Source organism: Stegastes partitus, unplaced genomic scaffold (assembly GCF_000690725.1).
Source record: "Stegastes partitus isolate 25-593 unplaced genomic scaffold, Stegastes_partitus-1.0.2 Scaffold987, whole genome shotgun sequence".
NCBI classification, from domain to species: domain Eukaryota; kingdom Metazoa; phylum Chordata; class Actinopteri; family Pomacentridae; genus Stegastes; species Stegastes partitus.
Window position 1 is genome coordinate 130,421 of NW_007578718.1, and position 8,217 is coordinate 138,637.

Consider the following 8,217-nt stretch of genomic DNA (forward strand, 5'->3'; position numbering starts at 1 on the left):
ACTTTTTGTTTCTTCATATTTCACTGATAATCAGACTATTGGAGAGACTACTTCTTTGCAATTAATGATGCAATGACCAAAAAGCTAATTTCATGCTTTTATCTCTAACAGTCAGTGCCGTTCAAACGTAGCCTAAAAATTTAAATGCGCAAAAAATGTGCCGAACGTGGGTCGGCGAGATGGCGGAGTTGAAGGATTTGAGATGGAATGACTAAACAGGCAGCAAAGAACAGCCCTAAGTGACAGTTTCTAAGACCCTGTTGTGTGTTCCTGCAGTCGTTGTTCTCTTTTTGCTGACTGTAGTGTGACTCAGCGGATGTACACTGTGGCCATTGGCTGCACTTTTCACACAGCTTTGTCCTCCCGTTGCAATGCGTCTTTGTTACTGTTTGCAAAATCCCCCAATACGGGAAATCAGCGACTAACCGCACAGTACATTTCAAGCATTCTACCCAGCGTTGTGTAGAACGGTCTGACTGCACTTCATCATTATGTCTGGCTTCATTACAAGACGAGCCAAAAGAGGAGGCAAACCAACCTAAAACGTTGTACGTAGCGTTGTTTCATGCGACAAACTCATCGTCCCAGAGTTGTTTCAATGTGTTCGCCCTCTGATTAACATGTATTTCTCAGTTCATGCAAGATTTAGAATGCTGCCACTTGTTTCTATTTAGACAAAGAGATTAACTTTCAATGTCAAATTTAGTTTTTGGAAAAACTTCAGGAGGCTTTCGTGCTCTGCAGTGAAGGCGCTGAGTGTAAGACTATTTGTCAGAACGGCCACAGCTATGAGAAAAAACCTTGATTGGAAAAAATGCCACAATTTTCTTTTCAGCAAAGAAATCTGTGAAGGCTTATCAGGAATGCAGGATTTTATTTCTGCAAAAAAAAAAATCTATACTACAAAAGTGCAGTTATCCCTCCCAACGGTGAACTTGTCGGTCGCTTCAGGAATTTTGGAAACAGCAAGGTTTCTTCATATGAAAACAATTTTCAGACAATCAGGTTTTCCTGAACTCCTGGAAACCACATGAAAAAAGAAACCCCAGCAGAGGAAAGTGAGTGGAAAGCAAAGGCCGACTGCAGCGTGTTATTTTATCAAACAGCGGGGAGAAGACGGACAGGTAATACATACTGTAGCACCTTCCAACCGATGAACTCGTGGTAGGATTTCTGGGTTCGCTGGGGCTGGAAGCAAAATAGTAATAAAGCACATGAGAATGTTTTGTCAGTGCTTTTTTTTTTTTTTTTTTTTACTCAGTACAGCTGTGGATCAGCATGAACTCTTTAGTCAGGGGAATACAGCAGACACTAAAGCTGACAGAAATGCTTACACCACCTGCAGCACAGCCCGCTCGCTGCTCACTCAATGATAATGCAAGGTTTCTCTGCTCCAACATCGGAGTCCATCACTGTCTCCTTTCTTTCCCAGTCTGTCTCCTTCTCCTTCTGCTCTGTCACTGGCAATTGACCTCTGGCTTCTTGGCTAAGTGCTGAAGAAAGGAGAGATTAATGGTCTTGTAGGAATTTCTTTGTGTAAACTACATTCAGTAAGTGAGTGCACAACGCACAAAAGTGCTGTTTATGACATTCAGAGCAGATGAATGTCGTAAGAGGACCGACATCTCCCTCCTTCCCTTGACTTTTATTTGCCACCGGAAAAGAGTTAGAGCTAACAGCTAATCACCCAGATGCAACCGTTACCCAACGCCGGCATTGTAAAACCCACTGAGCGGCCATTACGAGACGCCGTCGACTCGAGTTACATCATCTCCACTTCACCTGTCCCTCCTTCGCTTCGCTCCGTCTGTTCCGGTCCGGTTCCTTTGACCCGCAGCGTGTCCTGTACCCGCGGTGGAAAACACACACACAGAACGCAACGGGCGGTCGACACAGCAAAGGAGAAGCAGAGACGGGCAATAAAACCGCAGCAGAGGGTCTCACACTGAGCTCGATCGATAAGTGCACATAATTTAGGTAAATGGCTCGAGTAAAGTAGTGGGAGGTCGTCTTAGAAATATGGGGAGGCCCAGCAGCAGGTTGAAAGGGAGGGACTCACGTGCACCAACAGGCAGGAGAAGATTACAACACACATGTTTAGTCTTTGCTGAAGATCCTCCATGGTCCGCTGATAGTCAAGCTTCAACATCCATCCGCGAAGACTTTCCTAAAAATTGCAACCACGCAGATGTTTAAGAAGCACAAGTCAGACAGTGCAGGTCGGGTGAGTACGGTTTGTGAGGCAACAGCTGAAAGCCACATTGGGCTGCTTCTGCCACCAGTGGACGGACGCATTGTTCTGGATCAACATCAGCCAGCACCTTTGTTCTTCAATTGCTTCAAACATCTGAGTTGTTGTGGACAGTGACCAGAATGGGAGTTAAGCCTCGTGTTGAGGCCGAGAACCTTTTCAAGTGTTCTCATATCTTTGCGTAGCAGATGGTCGTCTACTGCTACAATAATGCTACAGACGAGTGACGAGTTAAAGGCAACACCAGCATGAAGTGACTCAGTGGGGTGTTTGAACAACACTTGTCAGCAGAACAGTGCTGATGCTCCTTAGCGTTGATCCTCAAAGTCTCTGGAACTCTCCTGGATTCGCTCATGTGGTGATGGTGGTGGAGGGAGCAGACTAAGACGTTTTTTTTTTTTACATCCTTAAATAATGAAATAACATTGTTTCTGGGTCGATGGTACATTTAATTTTGTAGACAATATACAGATTCTCAATTGCACTGAAAAGACAGAAAGTTGCCTGGCATTTTTGACAAATTATTCTTTACTTTTCTATTCTGTTCTTATTTTTGCTTAGTTGTTTAATTTTCAGTAATGTATCATACTTTTTATTACTTTTCTACTTGGTGCTGCATTTCATTTGTCATTTTGTGTTTTTCTGAGCAGGATTGATAAAGTTTTATCTCGTGTTATATGGCTTTACCCTATTTTCTCTTATCTTTACGGTTTCCCATTCCATGTAAAAACTCTACATTCCTTAATTTGACCAAGGAGCCTCTTCAGACTGACAATTTAAACCTAATAAGACCTAAAATCTCTATTTTTGACTCTTACTGCGTATCAGACAGTCAATCTGTAACTCCAAACGTGAAAATGTAGTTACCCTGAAAATGACTACACAAATAAGAAACACATCATTGATCAAATATGAACATATCAATAAATAATAACCTCAGAAATTACAATTGATTTTACACATGTTGGTCCAAAATCTCCCACAGATGTTCAGCTGAGCTGTGATCTGGTGGCTGCGAAGGCTAAAACATAAACATTTACATCAGACCATTCATGTGATGGGGTTTTGTTGTTCTGGAAGTTACCACTCCCTATGTGTCATCACAGGATGAAGGTGAACACTCAGAGCAACTTTGCGCTGATTTACAGTGATTTTTTTTTTTCCTCTGAGGGGATAAGTGGAACCAAACCATAGCAGAAAAATGCCCCCCACAGCCTAATAAAGAGGTCAACGGTTCAGGTTTCTATGTCTTTGTGCCCAGACTCTCCCAGTTCTATGCAACACAGAAAAATTAAAAAGCCGGTTGTGACTTTGCACTTTTCGTGCTGCAGAACCGCGTCGGTGTAATTAGTCTCGAGGACTGCCGAGAACAGTTGGCAGTCGTAGCACAGGATATCTGGAGAACTTAGAACTTCCCTCTGTGTTTGGCCTCTGAAAAGCAGCCAGCTCTGGAGTGCAGCAACTACTTACAAAAACATTACATAAAGATGAATTATAACCGTGCGGTTGACGGAGAGCCTCCTTGTACGGTCTCTGCACCGAACAAGATAAGATAAAACTTCACGAATCCAGAAGTAAATTCTTTTGCCAGATGTTGCTCAGAAAGCAAAAATTATACAACATGAGACATGCAGTGCCTCGTAGAAAAGCAATAAGATATGGGTATGAATTACTGCTGAAAATAAAAGCAAGCGCGCTAAAATAAGACTGGCAATGATTCTGAGGTTGTAAAGCGATATCGCACCACAGTGAAATATTGCAGAGTAATTTGAAATATTAGACAGGATTTGTTTTAAGCAACATGTGCTTTCCTGGCACGTGTTCAGACGGCTTACCAGCACTGTGGGCAGTCTGTGTGGTTACAAGTGTTTGGGTTGGATGACAAAAGTTGCATTAACATTAAGCTTTTTCCTTTAATTTGTTAATTTGTAGGAACAAGAAAGGAGCTAACTTAAGAAAAACCTTTAAAACACAGACTAAAGCAAAAAATAACGCCGAGCAAATCAAAAGAAAACAAAACATCACACTTGGACCGAACACAAAAAGGCAGCCATGATAAATATATTTAAAAAACTCAACGCAGACTACGGAGGAGAGACGCTCAGTGCATCATGGGAACTCCCAAATCATTCTAGACCTACTAGAGCATCACCAACCTTAACTATAAGCTTCATTAAGAGGAACGTTTTAAGCTTGATCTCAGAAGTAGAGATGCTGTTTACCTCCTGAACCCAAACTTTATTTTCTATTCATGAAGGTGAGATCGATCCGTTACATCTTTTTAAATGTGTTAATTCTTTTAAAAGTGTTAGTAATAGTTACCTGTGTACCCTGATAAATGGGCTAAAGTGGTTAAATTCATACAGTCGTCCTCAAATGTATTCATAGCCTCCCGTTAAAGAAGGAAAAAAACAGCTGTCAGTGAAATAAGTTGAAATTGACAAACGAAGTAATAAATAAAAATTTAATGAAAATCATGACATTGCTTTAGAATTGTGGTTCAACAGAAATATATATATATATAAATATATATCAATAAAAAGCAAACAAGCATGATGGGACCCGTAAACTAATATTTTGTTGAACAACCCTTTGAGCCAATCACTGCAGCAAAGTGCTCTAATTAGCCTGGAACAGTTTTGTTTTTGTTTTTGTTTTTTTTAATTATTCTTTTCAACCACAATTCAAAAGCAATGCCTGAAGTCACTAAATTATAATTTAGCAAATTGTTATTTATTAATACTTTTTTCAGTTTCTAGTTATTTGAGCGACTATTTTGAATTTTGCCTTTTCTTTAATGGAGGGTATGAATACATTTTAGGACATCTGTGTGTCTGTATTAATATTCAAACCTTGCATAGAACCTTTAAAAAAACAGATATTCAAATGACCAGCAATCACAACTCGATCCTGAATGATCCTAAACATATCAAACATTGTCAGTAGCTGTTTTTTTTAATATATATATATACACTCAAACTGAGAACTGCTGAACAAGAAAAACTTTCAAGTCCTTGAATTTATCTCCCTGCATCCATCCCTGCTGTCGTCTTTGTGTATCAGCGGTTTCCTGCGCAGGACCTGAGCAAAAAAAAGGAAGTACCCACCTATCCTGACTCTGACACTCGCTGCCTTTTTTGCCGTTATATTGTTGCCAAACAGGGAAAATAGACCCTTTGCCCTGACACTAACATTGCAAACGTGGCTCGGCCAATAATAAACCGGATGCGTGCCGCAGGTTTCCCAGTTGTTGATGTCATTTGGAAGTCACTGTTCCTGTTCCCAGGGTAGAACCGGCCAAGGCGGCTGGGAATTGTTTCATTGTGCAAGGGGGTTCAGAAGTGTGTGCATGTATATGTTCACGGGGTTATCATTGTGCTCCTGAGGGGAAAACCTGGCCCCAGAAAAAGAAAACCTCCACACAATGTGAAGTCAGCCATGCATCACTCAAGTCTCCCCACAGCATCCATCAAACCGGCGGAGATTGTTTATAAAATTACACCAGACAAGTGTGGAAACAGCGAGGAGGAGGGAGTACATGTGTCAGAACATGTTTGTCTTTTTTTCAGCACTGTTTTTCAGAACAGCCCCAAGTAACAAGTCTCATTAGGGTTAAATCATGTAGCAGACAAACCCGAAGCGTGCCAGCAGACTCACACACATGCACAGCCACAAGTACAAATCAATACAAAGCAGCTGCAACGACAGATCACAACCAGATGTGGTTTTGTTTCGTACCAACTGGACTCTCATTTCAAACTGGCAAACATTCGTTCATCGGTAAGATATTTATTGCAAACTGCTCAAACAATACCATTCGGGAAAAGCCCCCAGGAGCGAGGAATTGATATATTTTCTCCAGTTTCACATACAGTCATTCTTGCAGTACAATAACTTTCTTATTTGAAAAGGAGGTAAAGTCGAAAACCACCTCAGCGGACAGACCTAGACGATTCCATCAGAAATAAATTCCAAGCTTTATGAGGAGGTTTTCCTCGGCAGTATTCCCCCACCGTTTCTTCCACCTGCTGCCAAGCGCTGCTGCTCCACAGAGGTAAGCAGGCAGGCAGAAATGAAAAGCTATTAGAGCGTTAGCACTGCTTTCTTTGGCAGGATTATGATCGCCGTTTGTTGTTTTTTTTTGTCCAGCTCTCATTTAATCGTGTCCGTCTTCTGTGTTTAATTTAAGCTCTAAATTAGCTCCCAGGCTGAGCTTTAAATCCAACAATAGGCTGATCCATTCATGTCGTCCATTCATCTCTTGTTGCAGTAAAGTTAAGGTCTGGCCCTCATCCTGAGTCAGCCATTAGTTATGCTGCTATAGACGTAAGCTGCAGGAAGACCTCCCGTGATGTACTGAGCTCCTCTCCGCTCCTTTATGCGCCTCTTTTTTTTTTACTCAATGCATTTTTTATCTCACTATTGCACGTCATTACTTTGGTGTCTTTTCTCTCCTGCAGTTTCAGCCTTCTCCTGGTGGAATTGTTGAGGTTCTCTCTATAATCTGTAAAGTGCCCCTGACATGACATGTGTTTTCTACGGGATTTGGCACTGTGTAAATAACACTGAATCACAGAATGGTTGTTAAATATTGTACAGCTAATTGCTCTGTGATGACAGGGCTTTTCTCTCCTGTGGTTCCGTCGGCTTAAACAGAAAAGCGAGCTGTAACAGTGTGACTCCATCAGAAAATAAACAACGTTAAACTTGTGATGACAGACTTGTCTCTGGGTTAAGCTGTTGATTTAACCTCTAAAAACTCATGTCTGAGGACCAGAGTTATACATCTAGAAGTTTTATTTCCATGAAAATAATCCTGTCCTTCCACATGGCTTAGAAATAACTTTATATACGAGGTGTGTCGGACAGTTCAAGGCCTGGTGTCACAAAAGATATATTTCAAATCCAAACTACAAACTATAAGGTTTCCTCTTCGAAGTAGGCCCCCCTGGAGTTTAACACACTTTCCCAGTCGGGTCTCCTTGATGACCCCCTTGAGCTTGGGGAAGAGGAAACAATCCCACAGAGCCAGGTGGGGTGAGTAGGGAGGTTGCTCCAGCACGGAGATGTTCTTCTCAGCCAGGAACTGTGGGATGCTCAGGGTGTTGTGAGCAGGCGTGTTGTCATGGTGAAGCAGCCACGACTTGTCCTGCCACAACTCTCGCCTCTTCTCTGAATGAAGCAAACGCTGCAGGATCTCTTTATAGACGTGCTGGTTGATCGTCTGAAGGGGAAAACTCTTGAAATATATCTTTTGTGACACCAGTCTTGGGACTTTTCTGACACACCTCATACTTATATACTTGACCTATAAAGTCCCTGCTTGTGTTGCGCCACTCACTGCAGCTCAGCACACCAGCTCACCAACAACTCTGCAAAATACAAATGCTGTCAAACTACTCAGTGGTTAAATGCAATGATGGAGTAATTTAGCCAGACATGCTGAATCCAGTTCTGAAGAAGAATAATGATACAGGAAGTCCCACAGCTGACAGGATTGGTTCTTTAGGTGTTACGTATGAAACTCTGGAAGCTTGAATCCATGTTTTTGAGACTGTCAGTGACATGCTGCAGTTTTAAGGTGGAATTCCTCAGCCATGGTGTTGACTGTTTGTTTGGGGGGAAAAAAACGCCACATGGGAATGTTGACAAAGTTAAAATCTTGATTTTCACTGAAAGGGTTTTTAATGATCTCCCTTTCGCTTGTAATTTATAGTAGGATTGAAGAGTAGGGCTACATAACTCTACGAACTCTCTTCCTATGAATGCCAGACAGCCTTTGGATGTGTGAGGTGGTTGGAGATTTTGAGGTTTGTTTGTTTTTCTTTGCTTTGGCTGACACAGCTGCTAAAGACAGTGTAGCTGCTGCAAAGTAGGAGAAGCTGATAGAGACAGCCCCTGATTCTGGAAGTGAAAATCCCTTTCATTTCTCCAACAGACAGTGTTACGTCACTCACAGTTGGAGC